Genomic DNA, 25,995 nt, shown 5'->3' on the forward strand with positions numbered 1-25,995 from the left:
GGACCTGGCAGAAGTGGGAGGAGCCAAACCCTCTCTAGACCCTCCCCCTTGCTTGAAAGTCTTGGGAGTTACTGGTATGCGTGAGTGAGTTCTGGGGAGTTACTGGTGTGCTTTAGCCCCGAGCAGGTTTTGGGGACACGCACCCGAGCGTCCTGCAAGGTGATCTTGCTCCCAGGGATTTGGGCGCTCTGGGGTGCTGCAAGCCTGCATTCGCTGGTATCTACGAGGCGTCTTGGAGCGCTCGTTGAAATTCCGGGAGCAATAAAGAAACTTCTCACCCTCTTTTGCTCCTGTTTTCGGGTGGGAAAGCAGTGGTCGAGTGGTTTAATTTCCCATCCTAATCGGACTGTGTAAAAATCGTGCACCGAGCGACTGAGCCAAGCTCTGCAGCCCGGCTGTCCCGGGTCGGCATGCGCCTAAAACACCCTGCAGTTCTGGGCTATCGCTCCGGTGTGAGCGGGTCCGGACGGGCCGCAGAGGGCGTCTGGAGACCGGAGAAACCGCGGCCGCCTGGCCCGTCGCCTCGGCCGGGGCTGTCCCTTTAAATCCTGGAGGAGGCAAAGAGAAAAAAGAAAAGAAAGAATAAAGACACCGAGCCCCCAGCGTTGGATGGCTCTGCCGGGTCCACCGCGCGCCGCCCCTGCGTAGGGACCTGACTCCAGCTCGCTGCCCGAGCGGGTCCTGGGCGTCCCCGGCAGCGCCGCCCACTCGCCAGCGACTGTCAAAATAGAAATTAGCGGAACCGGGAGGAGGCCGGGCCGCAGCAAGTGCATGTGTGGCAGGGCGGGGAGGGGGCGGGCGCGAGCGAGCCAGAGAGAGGCGACCGCACACATCCGGGCCCTTTAGCCCCGTGCGGGCCCCCCGAGCCGTGGGCGCGGGCGCTGGGCTCGGGGCGCGGGGCTGCCAGCCGCGGTGCGGGAGGCGGGGCGTGCGGAGGGCGGAGGCGCGGCCCCGGGAGGGAGGAGCTGCCCGCGCGCCCGCCGCTCGGCTGCACACCCGCTGGAGCAGCCCCGCCACGAGACTCTGACAGCGGCGCGGCCCGCGCGGCTCGGGAGCGCAGGGACCGACGGACAGCGGCGGAAAAGGAGGACGCGAGCGCTGCGGCCCGGAGCCAAGTGCGGGAGGCGCGCGGGGTCGGCGGCGCGCAGAGGTGAGCGGCTCCGCGCGCGGGCTGTCAGGGGTCGGCTTCGGTACCTCAGCTGCCTAGGCGGGTCGGGAGGTCGCGGGGCTCCGCCAGGGTGGCTGTGCATCCTCGGCGCCCCCGAAGCGATGGTAGGGCCGTTGCTAGGAGGCAGGAGGTCCGCGCGTCCCGGGGCGCCGGCGAGGGCAGGGGCGCGCTCCATCGCTGGGCAGGAGGCGGGGGGCTGCGGTGGCTATTCAGGGGCTCCGTGCGTGCGGCAGCCATGCAACCGAAGGAGGCGGGCGGAGGCAAAGAGGGAGAGGAGGAGGGAGGGGAGAGCCAGCGGAGAGTGAGCCAGCGAGCGGGCGCCGCGCCTCCTGGCTGGCACCGCGGCCTGGAGCGAAGTGGCGCGCGGGGCTCGGAGGGAACTTCTGCCGGCGCGTGCGGGGCCCCGGTCTCCGCGGCGCCTCCGGGCCCGGGCGGGGCGGGGCGGGGCGGGCCTCTCGGCAGCCACAGGTGGTTCCTGCCAAAAGTTTTGCTGTACTTCTGCCGGGAAGGCTAGAGAGCATTTTGGACAGTGACAGTTCTCTGGTACTTGGGCACCCGCAGTTCGCGCTGTCTTTTCTTGAACATTAGGAAAGGGGTTGTCAAAGGTGGAGGGGATCCGGTACTTCTCAATGAGACCCAAGGGTTGCCTGGCGGCTGGGACCCAGGTGCCGCTTAGATGAGCATCTTAGCTACCGGTACAGGGGGGAAGTTGAGGTTAATGGGCGCACGCACGTAATTCCTCCAGGCCTCGATAAAGCGAAGCATAGCCTGCCCGGGAACCTGTCATCCTAGTTGGGCGGCTGGAGATCTCTTCCTGGCGACATACTCGGAAAACCGCGTGCGCGTCTGTGCTCACGGTGTGCGCGTCTCTTGCTAGGTTGACAGTGAATTGTCTCCGACCGCTGTGAGGCTTTGTTATTCGCGCTGTTGGTCTGGTTTCACCAGGAGGAAGGCCGGGGCAGCCTGGAAGGAACCGGCAGGTTCCCTCACCTTTCAAATCTGCATAGCTGTGGAGACAAGCATTCAATCAACCCCTTGAGTCCACTGCTCAGGGCAGAAGCAGCTGAGGTTCCTGGCGTGTGCTATCACTGCAGAGCTAGGGCTGGGGTTTCTGGGGCTTCTGAGACCGAGAAGGGAGTAGAGCCGAGAGGAGAAAAACACTTAAGAGAGGATGTGCTGTGTCCAACGCTGAGAGGAAAAAGTCTGAGGTTCTGTGGCTTGGCTCGCTTCCTTATTGGCTGGGTTATACAGGGCAGCCAGGTAGAACCACCAGGGTAGGTCAGGTTTAGGCTGAAAGAAACCATTATTCCCAGAGAGGGTCTGATACCTGGGTGTTGCAAGTAGGTACAAAACCGCTGAGAGTTGGAAACACTCAGTCCTTCATTCTCCTTGGTCCTGTTCACACTCGCTATTCCCCCGCTAAGCCCGCCCACAAAGCGTAAACGAGCAGGGAAGGGGTTCGCTTTAAATGAGGCCACACGATTTGGGGAAACAGACTCTAGGCATCAAGAGAACTCATTCTATAATGAGCAATCCCAAGACCCAGGAAGGCGGTAAGTGACCTACCATAATGGTAAAGGAGCAAGGAACTAGAAATGACATCAGCAGCCCACATCAGCCTTGTGGACTTGTCCACAGAAGTGCCACTCCTAGACCCTGAGCCTATTATGGGCTTATTATCTGGTACTTTCTAAATTCATGTTTTCCAGCAAAGAGATCCGGTTTCCTGCCCCCACTCCCTCCATCCTTGACCTAACAAAATCAAGATTGTCACTGCAAAGTCCACTGTGACATGGTCCCAACTTTTCCTACACCCTCATTGCCCCAGATCTCCCAGATTCCTTGGGCAACATAATGTGGCTTGATTAGCCAAGATGAGTGTACAGCTTGTCATGCTGAAGCACCCACTTTCTGGAGGATGCCAGAACTGTTTTCCTGGTAATTAGGTTTTACAGATATTTTTGAAAGGGAGCCCAATTTTGGATCAATTACACTTGGACACAAATTCAGTGCTGTTGTGGATACCAAATGAGAGAGATGAGCAATTATCTGGGGGTGTTGGAATGAATGTTGTTATGAGTATTTGACATAGCTATTAAGCATCAATGAATGGGTTCTCAGTAAATGTTTTTTACTCTGTACTTTATTGAGTAAACAAGTGTCTTAATTAAAAAGAGATTCGAATTGGCCACTTATATTTTAGCCACTCTTTCCTTACCAGTGTATGTGGTGTGTGTGGGGGGGTGAGGTGGGGGTGGGTAGAGTGATCATGATTGAGAGAACTTTTTTTTCTTCAAACCAAGATATTCTAGGGCAAGGCTTAGCCTTCAGTCTGTAATGTTGTAGATGGCCAGGCAGAACCTTATTAAGTCAAAAAATAAGACTGGGTGTGGTATGTGTCAATCTGTATTAGTCAGAAATTACTATAAGAGGGACATTCTCTAAGTTTTATTGCCCTCAAGGACATGCAGTATGAAGAATTCAAGGCTAACAGTGCCACAGTGTGTCATTTCTCAGGTCTCTTACACAGGATCAAAGTCCCCATACCCATGCTTGGAATGCTGTAGAAAAAAAAATAAACAAAAAACCGTGATCTGGAATATTTTGCTAACATCTTTCACTTCTATTGCATGTTAATCTCATCGGCATCCTCAGGAGCTAGACAGATGTAGAAACTGAGGCAGAGTGAGGGGGAATGGTTTCTAGTGCATTAGCTTGCTTAGCTTGGGCTTCCAGGAGATAACTTGCAAGAACTTCTCCAGCAATGCTTCCAGACCATTGTCCTTCCCAGCCCTGAAGTTACAGAGGGATGTCACAGTGACAGTGGACTGGAGGCCGGTCACCAGGGCACCTTCTTCTCTACCCCCACAGATGCTGGCTTACCATCCTTCCTCTTGTAGAAGGCTATGGGAACTTGGGGACTTGAAGAACCAGCTGGCTGGGGCTGGGGCAGGGGTGTGGGATCTATGTCTGTGCAGGACTGAAGGAGTCAGTCTATTTATAAATGCCCTTCCGCTCCTGGAAGAGGAGACTCAAGGGTCTGGAACCATTTGCAATACTGACTTCTCTCCGGGGTGACTGCGTCCCATTGAAAAAAAGCCTGCCACCCAACCATGTCAGATTGACCCCTGATCTGGGAAAAAGATCCCGCAGGGCTTTCCGAAGCCTTGCTGCCTTTGGGCATTTCAGTTCCAAGGACTCCCTAGAGTCAGCATGTGCAACTCAGGTGCTGTCCCCCCACACTACATAGGAGGATACCTGTGAACCCCCCCTTGCCCCCAGGACCGAAATACTGGATAAAGTGCAGTTGGCTTTTAAAAGTAATGGAAGCAACTATTTTTATGCAGGAGATTGTGAACGTGGCAGATTAGACACGGCCCCCTCTGACTCCAGAGGCATTTCTGTGTGCTGCTGGAGGAGGTCTGAGGCTTGCCTTCTCCACTTGCCCCACCCCCATCCTAATGCCCCCCACCACCACTTATTCCTCACACCAATCCCAAATCCTCTTCTGTCCTTGATCAATAGTACCTGCCACGATGATGCTACTTACAACTTCATTCCCGAGGCTCCAGACTTTCTGCCTGGGCTGGTGGTAGCGGAGGAAGAGGGGTGGGAAAACCACTCTGTTGTGTTTGAATTGACCTGCCTGTAAGAACCAGCTCAGGGACTCACAGCAGCCTTCACTTAGGTGGGAAGACTTGAAGGAGAATCCCCAGGCATAAAGGAGAATTGGTATAGGGCCTCAGGGCTTTTGGTTAGCTCTTCTCTATGGGCTCAGCGTCCAGCTCACAAGGCTGGCTGCAGGAACAGTTTGCTGAACCGATACCATGGGATGTGCATGGCGAACAGGGATCAGATTGGCTTCTTTATTGACAGTGTGGTATGGAGGCATGTTGGGAGGGCAAGGATGTAGCAGCAGAGTGTGGGTGAGAAGAGGGGCGGGTTGTCCGACCAGCATTTTGAGGTCCTTGAGGCCAAGCTAATTGACCACTCACTACCACCAGGCACGCTAGAAGCAGCCTCCATTGACTCAGGAGCCGGGGATGAAGTCCTTTTCTGTGGTCAGGCTGGCCTCCCCCAGTGGGCATGCACTAAGGCTCCACAGGAAGGCAGGCTGGGCCTTGCGTAACCTGGCCACTAGGAGCTTGGTCTCTAGCCCTTCCTTCCCCACTCCTTGTTTCCTGAAGGAGCTCTCCATCCTGGTCTGCTAGCCTTCCCTGTGCGTCTTCCAGCTGGCTTTGCCTTGTCCTTTGGGTCGCAGCTGAAAGACAGCGTGTATTCTTTCCTATACCCAGGGCTCCTGGGGAGTGTGTGACTTTGGTCCTTTGCTGCTTGACTTCCTCACGGGAGTGTTAGCACCAGGAGGCCAAGGACCCCGCTTAAATGTCTGCCGTTGTGTCCTCCACATCAGAGCTGGGCTGGCACACCGAAGTCAGTAGTGGAGTGAGTGTGCCTGTTAGAGCTGTTGGGATGTGTGAAGAAGAGGCGGCCAGGATCTCTGTGCTCTGGGTCCCTTCAGCCCAGAGACAGAAAAGAAAGCTTGTTATAGGTGCTCTGATGTAGGGCATGAAGGGAATGTGGAATTCAAGAAGCACGGGCCATTGCCAAGGGTGGCTTGGGTAGAGAAATCTCTACTGGTGGCAGAGCTGAGCTAACCACCCCCCCCCACCCCCGCCACTCTGGTGAGCAAGAGTCCGAGCATAATGCCACCCTTGGAGAGTGAGGAGCTGTGTTTTTCCACCAGTTCCATTCATTGGCAGCCTCTTCAGAACAGCCGCGGACAGCTGTCTGCCAGCATGAATACAAGGAGGGCTCCTCTCCAGGGCTAGGGGGGCACACTCAGCCCCACAGGAGGAGGGGATTTCATCAGTGTTTCACATCCCCACCGACTTCCAAACCCCACTGAAACAGTGCCTATAAAAACGGGCTCACATGCAAACCCAAAGAAATGACTAACATTCCGGTTACCGCTACCCCTTCTCTGATTATCAGAGCACTACTAGTCATTATAGAAAATCTGGAAAGTGTGGAAAAGAGTAAAATTAAGGCAAAACTGCCGCAGCCCCCTAAGTTCCTGCATTCCACTGCAGTCTCTTTCTATATCTACAAATGGACGTATAGAAAGAGAAGCATACATGTATGGCTGCATGGCTTCCCCAAACTTAACCCACTCCGTCTCCCCCAAGCTTGTCTCCTGGGAACCTAACCCTCACATTCCCACTGTCAATCATTGATGATGGAGGAGAAAGAGGCCCCATACTCTCTAAAAAGAGCTTGGGTAGCTTTAGCGTTTGTACTGTGAATAAAGAAAACTGTTGTGTTTTCCAGCACCCCAGCACACTGGGGAGGTGGTTCACGCTTCCCTCTGTACCATCATGCTAAGGACAAGGGGTCTGTGGTACTGCATACATACTTTAGAATGTTTGGAAGCATATTCAGCATGGATGTATAGCTTTCTTTCAAGGACTGTACGATACTTCTTTATGTCTTCTATAAAAGAGATTTTTCAGTGCCCATGACCTATGACCTAAAGCTAACAGAGACAGGAAGAATTTAAGAAATATAAACCTATGTCATTCCATTAGTGTTTTAAGGCTTTCCTGGGGATGTCCACTACTCCTTTAGGGGCGTGTGGCTACTGTCTCCCTCACTTTTGTATTCATGGCTTGGAAACATGGCTGGCATGGATGAAATACAAAATCCTTCCTGTGGGAGGGGAGACCCTGATGAGGTCCACTGGAGGTCAAGGTCTCTTCAGAGTGTGCTGGGCTGGGAGGTCGGGGCAGGAGGGGGGCGTGAAGAGCAGAGAGCAGCCATTCAGGAAGGCTGATTTCTGAGACAGTAACTAGATGCACATTGCAGTGGGCTTCAGTGAGTCTTAATGAAATCTTATGTAAAAGCGTAGAAGACTCAACTCCCTGGAGACCACAAGCAGAGGGATCCAGGTTGGAGGAATAGAAGGGTGCAGAGCTGAGCTTCAGGGCGGCAAGCAGCTCTGCAGATTGGTGCTCATCAAGGCCCAGAACCTAATCCCAGCAGAAACTGAGTCCTTGGGATTGTGAGGCCCCTCCTCTCCTCTAGTTTATCAGAAAAGGAGACTGAGGCTGAGGAGTTAGGGGCAAATGAGGAGCATAGCATTTGGTGCTGACCAGCACCAAGTCCATCCATGGCTTTGCCACTTTCCTGAGTCACGATGGCATGGTATGTTATTTAACCCCTCTACTGTATAACGGCAGTGCTAGCTTAACAGGGTGTTCAGGATATCGTGGCATTTAACATGTGCATGTGAGTGCACCCACGCACACTCTTGAGCATGCACAGAAAGGGGGAGGGATATATATATATAGTTTAGAGTAGCCTAACAAAGAACCAAGGACTATTGCAGGAAGCCACCATTACTTAGTCATTTTGTAATTTTGTTTCTAACCTAAGGCAGGAAAGGAAGATGAGACAAAGTATAGACATTCTCAAACATCCTAGACTTTGCTGTCGTCTGTTCCCATCTTTCCAAGCTGCCACCTATTTCAGAATGACGATGTTGGGGGTAACTGCTTTACCCATGGGCAGAGTTAACATCACTCACAAGGTACCGCTGCACCCCTCCTCTGCTTTCCCACCTCAAGTGGAGGAACAACCACACTCATTCAAGCCAGGATAATCCACTCAGCACTGCTGAGGGGCACACTGCTTCCTCCTGCACGTGGGCACCCACCGGTCTTCCCAGTGAAGACTCTTGGCTTTAATTGACAGGCAGGAGCAGGTCAGTTTTATTGACCTTGGGTCAAGTCAGAAAGCAGCAGAGTCTAATAGGAATTTACGATGTACCATCTACACACGCGAAAAATTTCTGGTCGCTACATTTTTAAAGTAAAAGAAAATGGGTAAGATGAATTTTAGTGATGTATTTTATTTAGCTCATTCTAGCTCAAATATTATCATTTTAACATGGGTCACTAGATCTGTTTCAAATGCTCACTAGCTCCCAGGCTGGTGGCTGCTATTCTGGACAGCAAAGAAAGTCTGGGGGCACAGGTTAGGAGGGCTAGTCCTGGGGAGGCAGGGACGATGTGGGGGCTGTGCAGCGAGGGAAAGTAGCCCAGCACCGGGGTGAGGGGAGGGCATCACAGGCAAGCGAATTGCAAGGGAGGCAAGGACAGGAAATTGACATTTATCCTGCCTCTGTGATGGGTGTATGCTCTGTGCCTGAGGCGGGGGAGGGTGGTATTCCACTCTCACAGGCCTCAGTTTCTCCATCTGTCCGAGAAGTCAGATTATTTTCAAGAGCCACACCTTCCATAGTACCCTCTGGTTTCTGAGAGAAAGACATGGGAAGCCAGTTTGGCCACGGTAGATTAGGAAGAGGTGGGCTGTGGGAGCAGGTTGGTAGCAGAGGCGACTTTGGGGGCCCACGCCATCTTCAGCCTGTACAGTCAGCTCTCTAAGAACGGACTGTGTCCAGTCACCGAGGTAAGCTGTTACTGAACGTGCTTTGGAGGTGGACAAGGGCGTTGCCGTGTTGAAACAGTGACATTTTCATTGTGCTACAGTTCTGAAGCTGCCTTCTGTCCCTGGTCATCCCAGAGGGCTGTGAACAGAGACCATTAAAAGATGGGAGTGGCTGGGCAGGAAATATTAGCACACAAAAAAGGGAACTTTTTCAGCTCTGTCATTAATGGGCACCAGGCCTGTCCAGAGAGGATGTGGAAGAGGGAGGGATAGGGCAGGCGTGCTTGGAGGGAAGGGTGCGACCTAGTGTATTTTCGGCTTCTGAAGTCAGAGCCTCTGCTTTTCCTGTGCTCTGGAGAGGAGCACTTGGGGTTCTGTCTCTTTACCATGCCCCTCTAGAAGGGGGAGGAAGCACTTGCGCGATCTCTCTGTCTTTCTGTCTGTCTCTGTCTCGCTCTCTCTCTAGGAAGAGCTCTGCTATCTTTTTAGGCATGTTATCATCATCTAGCTAGCTTGTGATTCCCTGAGGAAGCCCCATCTCCCAGACAGAAAAGAGGCCCAAACAGGCTAGACCAAATGAGGGAAGCGAGGCTCAGAAGGGCTGCATGACTCTTGAAATCCACTCCAGTGGGCAGCAGAGGACTGGATGCCAGAACTGGAGCCTCTGCCTCCCCCAAAGCCCGGGCCTGTAGGGTTTTTCTCTTCCACGATTCACAGGTAATTCCTTGGACTGCTTTGAACCTTTTTTAAAATAAGGATTTCTCTCCTATGTTTTCATCAACTACATTTTTATTACTTTCCACACATTGTTTGCTTTGAATTTTTAATTTAATTTTTTTTTCTGAATAGGTCAACAGTTACATGGTTTAAAATTCAAAAGATACAAAAGGGTATTTGAAGTGAAACATCTTTTTCTCACAGCTGCTGGTCTCCTTCCCTGGGGCAGCTTCTATTCATGATTTCTTCAGTTTAAAGACATCTAGCATGCACAAGAAAACATAGATGTGGAGGTACACACATGAATGCATGCTTTTAATATTTTCAACCAATTACAAACAGATCAGACCATTGCATTTTATTTTTCTATGTTCTTTTCAATATGTCTTTGAGATATCCTTTTAAAATTACATTTTAATATTTATTACCTTTTCCTTCTTTCAAGGAAAGTCAGTTCTTTCCTTCCTCACGTAAGTTTCAGAAATCAAATGCAGGTTGTTCGTCAAGAGCCATACGCACGGAATTCTCTCGGCAGCCCATCTTGGAGATATCTTAAAATCTGACTGATTATTTGATGACTCCTAATACATGGATATTTTGGTTCCCAGCCTTGTGTTGATACAATACCCAGTGATGTTTTTTAATGAAAACACCCCTGACTTTTCTGTGTACGAAGAACTTTTCAGGAAGAGTAAGTTTGCTACCTCTGTGCACAAGATATTTCAGAGGATAAAATGTCTTAATTCCTTAAGGATTAAGAGTAGAATGAGGGGTTAGGGAGATGGCTTTGTCATCTGACTGCAGGGTGGCACCCAGATGTAACCCCAGTGCCGAGGAGAAGACAGGGGGTGACTAGGGCTTGCTGGCCGGCTAGTCTAGCCGATCACGGAGCTCTGGGTTCAGTGAGAGACCCTGTCCCAAAGAATAAGATGCTGAGGGTTAGAAGAAGACACTTGAAATTGACTTGTGATCTCCATGCATCACACTACACTAGGTGTAGTGGTCTACACACACACACACACACAGAGAGAGAGAGAGAGAGAGAGAGAGAGAGAGAGAGAGAGAGAGAGAGAGAGAGAGAGAGAGAGAGAGAGAAACGTTGAGCTGGACTTCCTGGAAAACAAATGTAGTCAAACATGACCTATCCAGTTGATGCTGCCGGAGGTCCTACCGCATGAGAGGTAAAGATGGGGCCCAAGAGAAGAAAGGGTTGCAGGGCAGCACCCACACACTGGTGCTACATAGTGACAGACTGGAGCAGTCTTGCCCGCGTGCTGGGGAGAAGTTGTCTAGCCCGTCATTGGCTCCAGCCCCGGTGAAGGAGAAGAAGCCCCGCGGTGTGGTGTGTTCTGGGCCCCATGCATGAGAGGTGGGTGTAGAACATTAGGAAGGTGTCCAGGACAGTTGAGAGCAACAGTGACTTGTAGAAAGCACCCCTGCTGTCTGCCCTTGGTCCCTCTCAACTGCCTCTCCCAGTCCTCCAGAGGGCAGAGCCTTGGACTCTGTCCCCCTTTGGCCTTGAGAACTTTGGAACCCTTCTATGTCCAAAGCAGTCAGGGCTGGCTTCAGAGTCTAATGAGCAAGTGTTAGTTGGGCCAATCCCTTCACATCGATTAGGCCGTGATGGTAGAGCCAGGCAGACAGGGGCTGTGGCCATTAGTGAGAGACTAACCTCACTTTATGGAAGGAAGTACACTTTCCTGTCTGACCTGGAGCCTGGGGTTCACCTCTGTGTATCAGCAGCTTGCTGTTTCCCTCTCAAATTTAGGGTGATCTGCTTTACATTAATGCTGGCCTGAATCTGGGCAGCCTGCTTTCTGAAACAGCCCCAGGCTGTGAGGACAGACCCTGATCAGGTGAGCTACAGTTGCAGATGGGTCCTGAGAGCACCTGCTCTTGAAGAATCTTTACTATTTTTTTTTTGTGTATTTAGAGAAGGAAGCTGTGACCCCGTAAGACCCAGGTATATTTGGGCTCTTGTGGTATCGTTAGTCTTGGGCTTAGTTCTCCAGGGCACAGGGGAAATCCAAGACAGGGTTTTGTGTTCAAGGATCCAAAGATCTCTTTGGAAGATGTCGATGCATACTGGACATATGCAATCCTTATGCTGGTGACCGCATGATACAGTGTAGCTTGGAAAGGCTATATTGGTTTGAAGAAGGGCAGTGATTTGCCATGCAGCCTGGGCACTGTGAGACTTGACCTCTGGAAGGGAGCTTGGGGGAGGAAAGGAAATGACATGATGGAGCAACTGCTGCATTGTAAGCTCTTCCTAGTTGTGACATGCCCATTAATTCTCACAACGACTTTCAATTCAACATTATCATTCCCATTTAGCAAATGAAGAATTAAGGCTTAGGATGTTTAGGTTAGCTTGCTTGAGGTGGTGTACCTGGCAGGAAGTAATTAGGGAAGTGACAGAGCTAATTCCACAGCCCATATTTTATCTATTATATTGAAAATTGAGTGTTCAGGGTTGGAGGACAACCTTGGGCAAGGGAGTCGTTGTGGGACCAACATGACATGGGCTAAGCGATGATGTGTCCCTCCAGAAGAAGAGTGTACGGGAGCAAGAGGAAACACATCTAGTTAGGGAAGCAAGTCTGAGGAGATCATTGCAAAATTCAGTGAATGCCTGGTTGGACCGCCCTGCCTGATTCATCGAATGCTGCTATGCTTCAGGGGTGTCATGGTTTGAACTCCATCCTTAAAGGATGAGAACTTAGGAAGAAATAAGCCGTTAGATGTCCAGAAGTAAAACTAAACATTCGAGTCCAGCACCACACCCCCACACGGGGATGATTTTTAAAAATCACCATCATGCCAGGTGGTGGTGTTGCATGCCTTTAATCCTAGCACTCAGGAGGCAGAGGCAGGCGGATCTCTGTGAGTTTGAGGCCAGCCTGGTCTACAGAGCGAGTTCTAGGACAGCCAGGGCTACACAGAGGAACCCTGTCTCAAAAACAACAGCAACAAAAAATCATTATCATCATGTCCATCGTCATCATGATAAAGTCCAGGAGACAACGTTCAGGAGTCAGTTTTCTCCTTCCACCCACGGGCTCCAGAGATCAAACTCAGGCATCAGGATGGAGTGGAAAGTGCTTTTACTCACTGAGCTGTCTTGTGAGCCCCGGGATGATTTTTGGTCATTAGCCAGTATCTCTTTCATATAGCATTTTGGGAAATTAACTTTGGAACCTTATAAAGCACTGCCATAAAGATATAACTACCAGCACAAAGAAAACCAGGCTGCTAAATTCAGGAGTTAAGACATCACAGAAGTTTGTACGTGTTTTATGGATTTGCAGAGGGGAAATCCTGTTTCCCCTCTGTGAAATCACATCACTTACTATCACTACCAAAGGGGGTGGCGTGGGCCACGCAGTGTGTCCTGTCAGGGTAGAGAGTTGACAGGAGCAGAGGAATTGATTTGAGGGATAGTAAATCTTGCATATAGTGATCAGGCTTTAGATGTGGCATAGAGATTCAAGGACCCCATCCCAAGGTCCCAGTTTGCATAAGCTTCCTCCAGCAGATTTATGTCCGTCTTTGTAATCTCAAGGTTTCTCTGTCCTAGCACTGTTACAAATAAAACAAACCACTTAAGAAAATATGCTTGTCTGCTATTTTTTCTGATGGTCTCTAACCTTTGTTGATCTGTCTCAATGAAAGATTAGTAGGTGGAATAGCTGCAGCTCACCTAATGAGATTCAGCTCATCTCAGGCTCTGTGTGTGTGTGTGTGTGTGTGTGTGTGTGTGTGTGTGTGTGTGTGCACGCGCTGTTGGGTATCTTCATCTCAGGCTCTGTGTGTGTATGTATGTGTGTGTGCACACATGCATGTGCACTGTTGAGTGTCTCCCTCTATCACACTCCTCTCCTCCTTACTTTTCTGAAAGAGGGTCTCTCCAGGAACCCGAGGCTTACCAACTGGGCTAAACTGGCTGGCTGGTCACCAAACCCTGTTGATGGTTGTCCCCCCCAGCTAGCCTAGGGCTTATAGCTGTGTGCTGCTGCCCTTGGCTTTTACATGGGTGCTGGAAGTGAGGTCCAAATCAGTTTTCATGCTTATGTAGCAGTCACTTTATGACTGAGCCATGCCCTCCTCTCCCACCTCAGTCTTCTTGTCTTGATTTTTGCAGGACATCTATGGAGGATAAGGAGAATGCTTCATGTTTGTGGTTTAACTGTGATGGTGGGCATGCCTTTGCTCAGATTTCATCTAGTTTCAAGCACTCAGGAATCTTGCTCACATTCTTGTTGCTGAAGGGGCAGTCCTTGGTTCTCCCTTTGCAAGCTGTTGGGGAAAAGTGTGTGCTTGCTTTTATGTACCAGAGTCCTTACACACACACACACACACACACACACACACACACACACACACACACACACACAAACACACACGCTTTGCCAGGGCATAAGGACAGAGAGAGAGGTTGTAAAGGTGAATTTTTCGATGAAATAGTATTTCTATTTACAATGTAGACACCTAACCATTCTATGCTCTCCCTCCACAGCTTTGCCAGCAGTTCCATGTTCCTTTAGGTTCTGATGCACCAGATTCAGCCACCTTGCAGAGAGCTACCTATTTGCAGAAGTCATTAAAAGCCATTGTTTAACTAAAGGCTTTTTTCCCCTTCCTTACAATTTTCCAGCCCTGCGATTGTGAAGACCTGACTCAGCAACATTCTATTTTGGGCATTTGTTACCTCTTCTCAGATTCTGGGCTGCAGTCCCTCACTCTGCTCTTCTCTCAGAAGTGGAAGAAGTATCTAGATTTTGGCTCCAGGTCTGAAGTACTCACACCACAAAAGGCTGGGCCTTTGTAGGAGGCCTCTGCTCTGTTGTTGGTAACCTGTGGACTGAGTTCTCCTTCCTGCCTGGTGAACAAACTAACATTTTCAACCTAATAAATTGCTGCATTCCCTTGGGAAATAGCCATTTGCCAGGGTGTAAACCATTTGAATAGAACACACACATTCTCTCTCTCTCATGTATACATATTTACACATATATTCATGTTCTTTCTTTTACATGTATATATATTTACACATAATACATATTCATATTCTCTTCCCCCTCCCCTTGGGATTGTTGGTTGGAAGCTCCCAGCCCAGTGTCTGTCTTGAAGCCCAGGACTCAATAAAACATTATCGACTATGACTAATATTACAATTATCATACTCAGAAGGAAAATGTAGCCCTGAACCTCTTGCTGTCACGCTCCAGAACCAGAAAGGTCTCTTACTTAGCTTAGTGACCCTTTCTGCTGGTTCCCATACTCCATCCTTCACACACAGAGCACATTAAGAGTCTGTTCATTCTTGGGATGTGTGCAAAATTCCAATTCCTGTCAGGAGAATTTATGTGCGGTTTTAGAGGGGATAATCGACCAGTTAGTATGTGCGTGCTGATTTTATACACAGACGCGGGGCCGTTTACAGCACACATTATAACATCTTCCGTCTCTGCCAAGAATGCGTATTTCTTAGCCCCGTGCATTTGCATATTATGGGTTCATAATTCCAAATAGCTGTAAAGATCTCTAAGGAAAATGTAGTCACTGTACTCCGGTGCTCTAAATCTCAATAGGGTAGTAGAACCTGGCTAATTTTTGCCCCTGCTAATGTGCCAGCCTTATAATTTTTACACTCTTGCACATACACACAAATCTCTGACTTTATCCGACTTCTAAGCAGAGATTTAATAGCTGGGAGCTGAGTTATGCTGCCTATTCCCCAGACTTCATTACCTTTCCAAAATATATCATACACACGGCACAATGTACTATGGCCTCATTATAGATGATTAAAAAGAAAAGATTTGTCAAAATAAATGAACCGACTGATCGGATCTTCCCCCCGGTGGGGTCCTTGGCTCCCCCTCCCCCACCTCCACCTTGAGTCATCCTCCCAGTCTCTGGCTGAGCTCAGCCCTGTGATGACAGAGAGTGCTTCGGAAATTGCTCTTGCAGTTCTGGTATCACCAGAAAATTCAGCCACCTACACACCCCCCCTAATCAATCATTGGAGCATTTGCCATTGGCGGTGTTCGAATTGACCAAACTAAATAGAGCAGCAGGAAGAAAAAGAAACTTCTGGAACTGTTCTTCCCTCTCCCCAGGTTCAAGGTCCCTGGATTTAAAAAAAATAATGATGGGGTAGAGAGGTTTTCTTTTTAAAGTTCAGGGTGACAGGATTTGAAGCTGTAAGTCGGCTCCACCCTATTTGGGGTTAGTGAGAATTGGATAGCACAGCCATGGAAGTTTTCAAGTGCGATGGTTTTGGTGGAAACGTTGCCAAAACCACTGTAGAGTTGCTAGTCTGGAGGCTGCTGGGCCGGAGCTGGCCAGGGCAGGGGGTGGGGGTGGGGGTGGGGGTTGGGGGGAAGAGCAGGCACCAGTGGCTTCGTTGTGTGGTTAGCTCTGCCCAGTGCTGAGATGCTGAATTTTAAAGTACATGCTGCAAGGATCTCTCTGGAGACCAGTCGCCATCCTTGCAGGTACCCGAGAGGCTCTGGGCTACCTGAGGATGAGGGATGCTCATGGCAGTGGATGAAGCCCCAGCCAGTCTTGATTCAGGAGCCCGAGGTTGCTGAATCCGTACCTTTCGGGTTCTGCCCTTTGTGGTTTATTTTCATCAGGACCATTTGCTGTAGGTGTGTGTGTGTGTGTGTGTGTGTGTGCGTGCGCGCGCGTGTGCGTGTGCGCGTGCGCGCGCGTGCGCATATGTGTATGTGATCTTCTTGTACGTATCCTGACCAAAATGGTGCTTAGTTTTGATTGGAAGTTTAGTGAGAGAAGAATCAAATGAAATCTTTATATTAAAGATAAAAACACTTTTTTTTCTTTCTTTTTTTTTTTTTTTTTTTTTTTTGTCAAAAAGTTTCCAGCTCTGTGGTACTGGGGATTAGATACAAGATCTATGTTAGCTAAGCAAATCTTCCTGCAGCACTGTATCCTCAGATTCACAAATTGCTTATTTATTCACTTTATATGTTTGACTGTTTCGCCTACATATGTATCTGTGTGTTACATGTGTGCCTAGAGCCCAGGGAGACCACAAAAGTCTCTGATACTTGGGACTCAAGTTACAGATTGTTGTGAGCCACCATGTGGGTGATAGGAATTGAACCTGGGTCCTCAGCAAGAAGAGCCGGTGGTCCTAACCACTGAACCATCTGTCTAGGCACCCCCTTCCCCTGCTTTTGCTTTCCTTTCCTTCACATTTTTTTGAGACTAAGCTTTGCTATGTAGCCCAGTCTCTCTTGAAATCCACAATCCTCCTGCCTCAGACTCCCAGGAGCTGGGATTTTAGGCAGGTACACCCATACCTAGTAAACGTGAACAGTTAGAGAAGCTTTATTGATGTATAATTCTCATGAGATGGGGTTCGTTGTGTTGTAGGTACACAATTTGCCGACTAACTTTGCATTTAGTGGGAGTTGAATTAATGAATAGCGAAGAGCACAGGGTGTAGACCTCAGGCTGTAGAAAGGGAAACTGGAAAGGAACCCTTCTGTTTCCGGCCCACGGAGGCGAGCTTCCTCTTTCTCTTGCCTGCAGGGGGAGCCACACCATTAGGATGTATGTCAGGGGACTTGCAGATTGTGCCCTTGTGGTCCCACCTGATAGCTCTTCTGTGTTTGGGCAGCAAAGGGTCTTCCTTGGGTCATTATCAGTTCACAGATACCAAGATATTGTCACGTCAAAAGCACATTCATGAGCGCATTTGGTCCAAACCTTTTCCTCGACTCACGATCCGGCTGCAGAAGCCATTGCTGGGCTCAGCCAATTCTCCATCATCTGCACAGCCGCTGTGGTCCTGGAGTAAACCAGGTGCACTTGCCCCAGCAGGGAATCCTAGACCTGGGTCTCCTGACTCTGCTTCTCTGGAATGGCTCCATGTAAGCACAGGAGGAAACGGACAGTAGGCAGTGTAGCAGTCACTAAAGGCCATCTTGTCTCCTTTGTAGGTGGACGGTAGGCTGGTTGCCTGGCCTAGTTCTAGAACCATCTTTCCATACTACAAGTATTCTTGGTGAAGACAATGCTGGAGTGGGGTGCAGCTGCAGGGGAGACCTCTGAACACAGGCCTTTGTTCTAAAAGAAGCCATTTATTACACCTGATAACTCTAAGCAATCAAGTCGCTAGGGAAAAACAGCCCCCATGGCAACTGGCCTTCTGTTTGGAAACCACTATTTAAAATCCTGCTTGTGCTCTATTGGGGTGTGCATTGTGTGTCGGTTCGAAAGTTCTGAAAATAACAATAAAACAACTATATTTGGAGATCGAATTTTTTTTAAAGGGCGTTTCATTTTTAAGCATTCAAAGCTTTAAAAAAAAAATAAACAGTGAAGACCCAGATTGCATGTAGCTACAAGTACTTATTATACAAACCATGCGTTGTGGGAAGGGAAGCTCTCGTGCTCTGAGAGGGGGACAGTCGTCCCTCTGATGCCCGGGACTGTGATGGGGAATTCATCCTGCTGGGGCGCTTGCTTACAAGGCCATTCCTTTCAGCCGTTGCCAGCTGGTGTGGAGCAGAAAGCCAAGTTATCCCCGGAGCTGAGAGCCGCGGCAGGGTAGAAAGGCGCGCGGCAGATGCAGGTGGAGAGCACCAGGGCACTTAGAGCCGCATCACTGGCCAGAGGTGAGGGCTTAACACCTAACGGAGCCGGCTCGTCAGTCACTCCCGGAGTCTTCCTGAGCCTCTAAAGCAGGGGTTCTCAACCTGTGGGTTGTGACCCCCTTGGGGGTTCAATGATCCTTTCACAGGTGTCCCGTATCAGATATTTACATGACGGTTCACAACAGTAGCAAAATGACAGTTATGAAGTAGCAATGAAATAATTTTATGGTTGGGGGAGGGTCACCACAACACAAGGAACTTTATTGAAGGGTCGCAGTATTAGGAAGGTTGAGAACCACTGCTCTACAGGCTGGGGAGCTATGTAGACAGGGCTTCTCTAGGAATGCGTTCTAAGCAGGGCTCACTCTAGATGAGCAGGGTTGGGGTCCCCTGGGAACTTGTGAGAGACGCACATAATGGCCGCAGAGCACCTGGGTCGTCCGAGTCAGAACCCCTGGGTTGGGCTCAGCTGTTGCTTATCAAGCCTCCAGGGAGAGGTAGGTGTGCCCGTGGACTCCGGTGGGAGAAGCGTATCTGTGGAAAGGAGCATGCTTAGAGGAGAACATCGCCCCTGAAGTGACTTTGTGAACATGGGGATCTGTTAAAGCCATAGCTGCTTTCATTTAGTAGAGTTTTATTTTTCTGTAGAAAATCGAGTTGACTGATTAGTCTTTCAGATATGCAAGGGATTACCGTTAGAAGAGCAGAAAGGAGTTTCCAAGAGCGCAGTGAACAGGCTCTGTACCCTGGCTGGGTCCTGTCCAGAGTGGGAAGCAGAGCAGGTCTCTCCAGATGCCTGGCCCTCATGTCTTCTGCTGAGGAAAGCAGGGCAGCAATTAGCCCATTGTAGAGTTCTTGAGGACACCGCACCGTGTCACCGTCACTCAGGGCCCCAGTCCAGCAGGCTGGCACTTAGAGCTCGTCTCTTCTGTTGCTTGAGTCCATCCCGAGGGCCCTGCCATCATACTGTGGCACTCACCCAGAGGCTGTGGTTTTTGTTTCTCTGAAACTACGCCCCCTAGAGGGAAGGGTTGAGGCCCCAGTGTTCCCACCTATATTTTAAGATGAGGAAATGGAAAATTTGGAGGTCTGAGCCATACAGCTGCTTATTAGCAGAAGCAGGGCAGCAGTTGGTTTTGTGGGGCCCCATGGCTTTCTTATGCAGGCAGGCGTTTGTCCTTCCTCACGTGTGCTGGACCCATAGCACAGGAAGGTGAATATGAGGCTCTTAGCAATAGCAAGAGCCAGAGGAAAGTTCATTGTCAAGTGCAAAGGCCCCAGGGCAGGGACCGGGTGGTTGAGGGACTCCCAGCTCTCAGTGGTTTGCTACTCTCATGTGCCTCTTGGTGCCTTGGTTTCCCTCAGTGACTGGAAAGAAGATGATGAATTTCTATTGGAAAGAGACACCTGGGCATCAGGACAGAGACAGAACTGGTTGGGGCTGGAACCAGATGCTGGGAATGGTGGAAGGCAGCATCTTACGCTGCCAGCGCAAAGGGGCTCAGGGAGGCTGGTCTGGGTGGAGTTGAGGTTTGCTGTCGCCTGAAGACATCGGAAGGTGAAGGAGAGTCATGTGTGTGATCCTGGTCCTTCAACGAGCCACAGCCATTGTTAAGATTGATCTAAGAAATGGCTCTTGGAACCAGCCGGCTGTGAGAGAGGCGGATTTTCTTCCCACTCCATTTCTACTCTGATGGTGTTGAATTATTGTCTTGCCTATATTATTTTATATTATATTATATTATATTATATTATATTATATTATATTATATTATATTATATGTGTTAAAAGATTTATTTAAGGACCAGGCATGGCAGCACACACTCTTAATCCCAGCCCTTGGGTGGCAGAGGCAGGGGCCTCTCTGTGAGCCTGGTCTACATAGTGAGACCCTGTCTCAAGGAAAAAAAAAGAGTGATTTAAAAACATGAAGCTCTTGGGCTGAGGATGTAGTTCAATGAAGTAGGATTCGCCTAGCATGCATGAGGCCTCAGTTAAGATCCCTAGTACCCCTGATAGAAATGGTCTTGTCTTTTCTTTGACTACATATGCTGGTTAGTTTTAAGTCAATTTGACACAAGCTAAAATCATCTGAGAGGAGGGAACCTCAATTGAGAAAACGCCTCCATAAGATTTGGCTGTAGAACATTTTCTTAATTAGTGATTGATGCAGAGGGCCCTTCCCATCGTGTGTGGTGCTCTTCCTGGGCTGATGGTTGGTCCTAGGTTCTAGGAGAAAGCAGGTTGAGCAAGCCATGAGGAACGAGCCAGAGAGCAGCATTCCTCCACGATCTCTGCATCAGCTCCTGCCTCCAGGTTCCTGTCCTGATTTCCTTTGATTATGAACTATGATGTGGAACTATAAGCCAAATAAACCTTTTCTTCCCTAAGTTGCTTTGTTCATGGTGTTTCATTATAGCAATAGTCACCCTGACTAGGACACCAAGGAAATAAATTCTGTGGAGATGTATAGAGTTCTTTAAAAGATGGCCAAAATCATTTACTGAGAAAACAATGATATGATTCTATTTTTATAACAACATGTCTATGTGCAAAAGTGTAATGAGTGCGAAAATATTGAGATTAAAATCTTCTTGCTTTGGCTTATCTATATGGATTTTCTTTTTGCTGGTGTAAACACACCACTTTTGTAGTCAGACAACAATAATTATTGATTATGTGTGTCTCTAGTGCATTTTGTTTAGTGTATGTGTATCTATGTGTGCAGGTACCTATGTGTGCATGTGTATGGAGGCCAGAGGTCAATGTCAAGTATCTTTTGCTATAGTGTTCCACCTAAAAAAAACTTATTTGTTTTTATTTGTGTGTGTGTATGCCTACTTGTCTGTATTTCCACCTAAAAAAAACTTATTTGTTTTTATTTGTGTGTGTGTATGCCTACTTGTCTGTATGTACACCATGTGCATGCAGGTACCCAAGTATGTCAGAAAAGAGTGTCAGATGGTCTGGAACTGGAGTCACAGGTGGTTGTGAGCCACCTTGTGTGGGTGCTGGGAACCAAACCAGGGTCCCCTGCCAGAACATTAAGTCAGCAAGTGCTCTTAACTACAGATCCCTCTCTGCGGTCCCTTCACTTTAGATTTTGAGGCAGAACTGCTCATGAAACCTAGCACTCACTGATTGACTAGACTGGCTGGTTTGTGTGTCCCAGGGGACCTCCTTGTCTCTGCACCCCCTGCATTAGGGTTACAGGTACACAAGACCATGCCTGGCTTTTCTACGTAAGTGTTGGGGATCTGAACTTCTCATTCTTCTTCTTTTAAATATTCATTGTTGTTTGAATTTTAGATGGTCTTTTAATAGACAACCTAGAGCCAGATATCAGGGTGCAAGCTGAAAGATGAGCGAAGCAGAACAGCCAGCCACTAGTTCTTACCTCTATGAAATCCTCAGCCTAAAGAGAGTGAGTTCCTGTTTCCTCACGCCGTATATACCTTTCTCTGTCCTGCCGTATTACTTCCTTGGATTAAAGGCATGTGATTTCCCAAGCAAAGGCCTGAGATCTCAAGTGCTGGGATTAAAGGTGTGTGCCACCACTGCCTGGCTTCCATGTTTAATCTAGTGGCTTGTTCTGTTCTCTCCTCTTCAGGCAAATTTATTAGGGTACACAATACATCACCACAATTTATTTAGCCTTACTTAATGTATTTAAATATATGTCTGCATGACAATTCCTGGTGAAGGTTAGGAAAGGATAGCAGATCCCATGGAACTGGAGTTCCAGACGGTTGTGAGGCGCTGGAAACAGAACCCGGGGCCTCTGCAAGAACAACTAGTGTTTTTGACGGCTGAGCCGTGTCCCCAGCCCTCAATCCTCTTTCTTGCACAACAGACACTCTAAGGATGGAGGTCTCTCCGTAGCACCAGTTACTGGTTTTTGATTAAAACATAGAGGAAGCACAGGCATCTATAGACACTCCAGCATACTCCCTCATTAAGGGTCCTTGGACCAGTGCTGCCCCGCATGTGGATGTTTCTAATGTTGTAGTGTTTCTAATGCCAGTGATGGCATCTTAAATAAAGCGTGTGTTTTTCTCAGGAGAAACCCCCAGTCCAGCTCGATGACTATAAGGCATCTCCCAATGTGGAGAAGGGATTCTAGAGAAGCTCAAGAGACAGTTGATTTATTAATTTGTTCCAAAATTGTGTATCAAGTACGCCACAGTTCCTGGTCCTCTGCTGGGCTCTGCAGATGCCCTAGAGTATTATGGAGTCGGCGGAATGCTTTTCTTCCAGCTATTTCATATTCAGGACTGGTCAATTCTTTACTTTTGTTAAGGAAAGGCCTTAACAAAAGAAATTGGAACAACAGTGGGTCTCTTCAGTCCCAGACAGGCTGAGGTTTGGGCTGAGAAAGACCTGGATAGAGGTTGAGGCAGAGTCGCTCCTTGGAAGCCCTGCTCGTCATGATTGTTAACTGATGTTTTCCTGCACTAGGCACTGGGCTAAGTACATCCACTTATTTTAGAGGCTACACTGTTTAAAGGCTAGAAAACGGGAGTCATGGAGTCCAAGGGCTTGGCTCTGGGCCATACATTCGGTAGGAGTAGAATCCACAACCAGACCCTCATCTTTCTACCTACGAGCCCCCCCCCCCCCCCCGTACCTCCCTGTGCTTCAATAATAATGCCATTTCCAGGGCGGTGCAGACTCCTGGGGGGTTTACAAGGCTCACAGATGGGCAGACACTCACACACTGAGTAGATACAAAACACACAAAGACACGGACACACACTGAAATATAGACACACACGAAGAGTTCAAGGGCTTTGGACATCATTATGAATACAAAAGCAGCCTAGCCAGCTTGGCACTCCCAGCTGAAGCCTTCACATTCGTTAGACTGCAGGGCAATTATTTAGAACGTGTGATGACTCAGACAGGGTTGGGCTGAAGTCTAACTAAATCCAAAATAAAGACTTCGTGTGTGTGTGTGTGTGTGTGTGTGTGTGTGTGTGTGTGTGTGTACACCTACATGCATGTGCATGTATGTGCAGTTAATCCTATAAATACGATGAGAGACAGTGCACAATTTGAACTCTTTAAGAAAACGGTTCATGCATGTTCTCTGTGCATGTCTAAAAAAAAAATCCTTTTATCGCCACTTGTTCTAAATCTATTGCACACCAGGAACTTCCATGTACAATGCACTGAGTTGCACAATCCTCCTCCTTCTGGGTCCTATTTCTGTGATACTAGTATTTGGCAGTTTAAATTAGGTCTTTTCAAATCAGTTTAATAAGACAGTCTCTCTCATGGATTGCCCAGCATGAAAAGCAAAAGGTACATACACATAGCCTTCTTTTAAAAGCAAACAAACAAACGAGAACCAGTTTAAACAGCCAGTCACCGGGCAGCAGTTCATTCTGTCCTTTTTGTATGCCCTGCGCACTGCGAGGTGTTCCGGGAAAGCCCATGGGAAAATGCTGGATACAATCTTGGGGCCAGCCTTCCCTGGGAGAAGACATGAATCTATCCATTGAAACACGATGAGAACCCCAGTGATGCTGAGATTAGAGGCAGCGGTTCAGTACTGAGGATGTCTGGAAGAGGGACAGCAGAGAGGGTGGCAGCAGCGGTCAGGGGAGCCCCGATGGCCTTGCAGCTGAGGTATTTTAAAGGGCGGCTGGGCTTTCGACGGCAAGGAGGGAAGCAGGCTTATAAAATAAGCTAGCATAGCCAATTAGACCACCGCGCAAGGTGGAAGCCAAGCTTCTGCTCACATGGCACTACCGTTTGCTACATTCGGCTGGTGGCACTTCAGATGGCATTAGGATCTCTTGCTTGTGTGTAGTCAGGTGACAGCGGCCTCAGACCTGTCCTCTCTTCTCATTGGTCAACCTCTGGCCCCCCTCTTCCGTACTGGTTTCTCTGGCTTGAGGAAAGATAGAGGCAAAGAGATATGGAGGTCAAACGCCACGTGTTTTGGACTCCCGGAAGTTCTGGGAGAGTCGCTGGAGAGGGCTGCTGTCTGTCAGGGTTGAAAGTGAGCTGGGAAGTTAGCTGTGGCTTTCAGGTGACTCTGTTTTCTAGTGTTCTCAATTTCAACTGCTACTTAGCAATAAAGTCTCATTTCCTTGGAGCGTCTGTTAAGATGGAGACTGGCTTGCTTGGTGAATGAAGGACATTTCTCCCTGGCCTCTCCAAACTCCTGCCCCCAGGAAGGCTTCCTAGAATGCTGTTTGTGCACCGTGGAAAAAAACCTCTAATGTAACGGTTCTCAACCTGTGGGCCTCGATCTGCTTGGGGTTACATATCAGATATCCTGCATATCATGTATTTACATTATGATTCACAACAGCAGCAAAATTACAGTTGTGAAGCAGCAACAAAAACAATTTTATGGTTCGGGTCATCACCACATGAGGAGCTGTATCAAAAGTTTGCAGCATTAGGAAGTTGAGAACCACTGGTCTAGTGCATTCAGACTTCTGGCCTCAACATCCACTCTGTCCATCCTTTACTAGGCTTTGGCTGACACTGACGTTTGGTCCCGTTGCCTCTGACCTTTGTACACCCCAACCCCAGCTAGTTAGCTGTTCTGGAACATGCCATGATACTTCATGCCTCTGCTGAATTTTGCTCATGGCAGTCCTTTAATTTTCTATTTTATTTCATGTCTGTGAAAGCCCTGTGTTTCATTCTTTTGAGGTCAGTGTGCCTGCTTCCTACTCTGAGAAGTCTTCCTGGATCACATCTCTGGAACTAATTACTAGAACATCAGTGTGGGCCGAGAAGGGAGAGAGCACAGAGTAGCAGCATGCTCTGCCGGGGAGTGTTTGGAAGACTTGGCAGAGATCTGGGGATCACAGGAAGTATAGAGATCGAGCGGGTGGGGGGATCTGTTGGCTGGCAAGAAGATAACATTCATAGGGTCAAAGCAAAGAAGTCTGGAATTTCCTCTCAATTATTTCTGGTTGTTGGCCTTGCTCTCCTAAGGAGACTGGATGATGTGGAGCGCCCCTGAATTTACTTTGGTTACCAGGTACATCTCCCCAGCACATCGGTACCCAGGCTGTCTTCCATCATTTTGCTTGTAAGGTTGTTTGTATATATTTCCTTCTGTTCTATGACTGGAATTTTCCAGAACATCCCTGATTTATGACTTGGGTGAACCTGTGGCTTAATTTGTTTCCACACCACACAGGTATTAGGGCTTCTGTGGATCTGCCATACTAGGGTGGGTGAGTATTTGTTAGATGAGTGGAAAGAGTAGACTTTCAGTGCAAGTGCATTTGGGTTTTGGGCTGGTGCATTTCTCCCCCTGTGGACTCAGCATTGGACTCTGCTCCACCCCTTAGCTATTCTTTCATGTGTCATATCCAGAGTAGAAGACTCCCTGTTGGTGGGGAGGGTAGGTTTTTCTCAAGTCCCAACAGTAGCACAGATGGTCCATAAGGAAAGGGGGGAAGGCCCCTCATCAGATTGGATCTGCAGTATGTTCAAAAGAGAGAGGAACCTGTCATTGGTGAACATCTCTTTCCAATTGCACCCTTGGTGGGTGAGAGGGTGGGAGAGGAAAGCTGGACAGGCAGGGGTCTGGCCTCTTACACGTCCACCCCTGCTCCAAGCATCTGCTTTTCTAATGACTAATCCATGAGGGATTAAAAAGACTATATCAGAGAGGATGGAGGGAATGTCTCCTGCAGGAATCAGGGCAACCAAAAAGGGGACTCTAAGGGAACTTTGTTGAGACATGTGGGCCATGTGTCTATCCCACTGGCTGACTATAGCTAACCAGTGACCTGGCAAGAAGCAAGAAGCCAGCCAGCCACACTATGTGTGCTGGAAACCACAAATCACAACCCTGCAAATATCCAGAGTTTCCTGTGAGTTTCTGAGCTGCTCATTGGAAGAGGCTAAAGAGCCTTCACTTCTCTGGGCATACCCAACTGGCTCTTCTGCTTCTCCTCCTTGGTCTGTGCATTTCTGGCAGGTCTGCCCCTGTGCAGGATGCGTTATACCCACTTCACTAGCATATATGTGTAGACTTACAGTAGTGGGGGTGA

The 25,995-nt window shown here is 48.9% G+C and overlaps 1 protein-coding gene across 1 annotated transcript in view; it reads left to right on the plus strand.

The window, feature by feature from the left end:
* The first annotated feature begins 999 nt into the window (after window positions 1–999).
* Zbtb7c (zinc finger and BTB domain containing 7C) overlaps window positions 1,000–25,995 on the plus strand; it is a 336,245-nt gene continuing 311,249 nt past the window's right edge. Inside the window, exon 1 of the mRNA XM_028871953.2 lies at window positions 1,000–1,150. The gene's annotated coding sequence lies outside the window, so the exon portion shown is untranslated. The remainder of the gene's footprint in view (window positions 1,151–25,995) is intronic.

Source organism: Peromyscus leucopus, chromosome 19, assembly GCF_004664715.2.
Source record: "Peromyscus leucopus breed LL Stock chromosome 19, UCI_PerLeu_2.1, whole genome shotgun sequence".
NCBI classification, from domain to species: Eukaryota; Metazoa; Chordata; class Mammalia; order Rodentia; family Cricetidae; genus Peromyscus; species Peromyscus leucopus.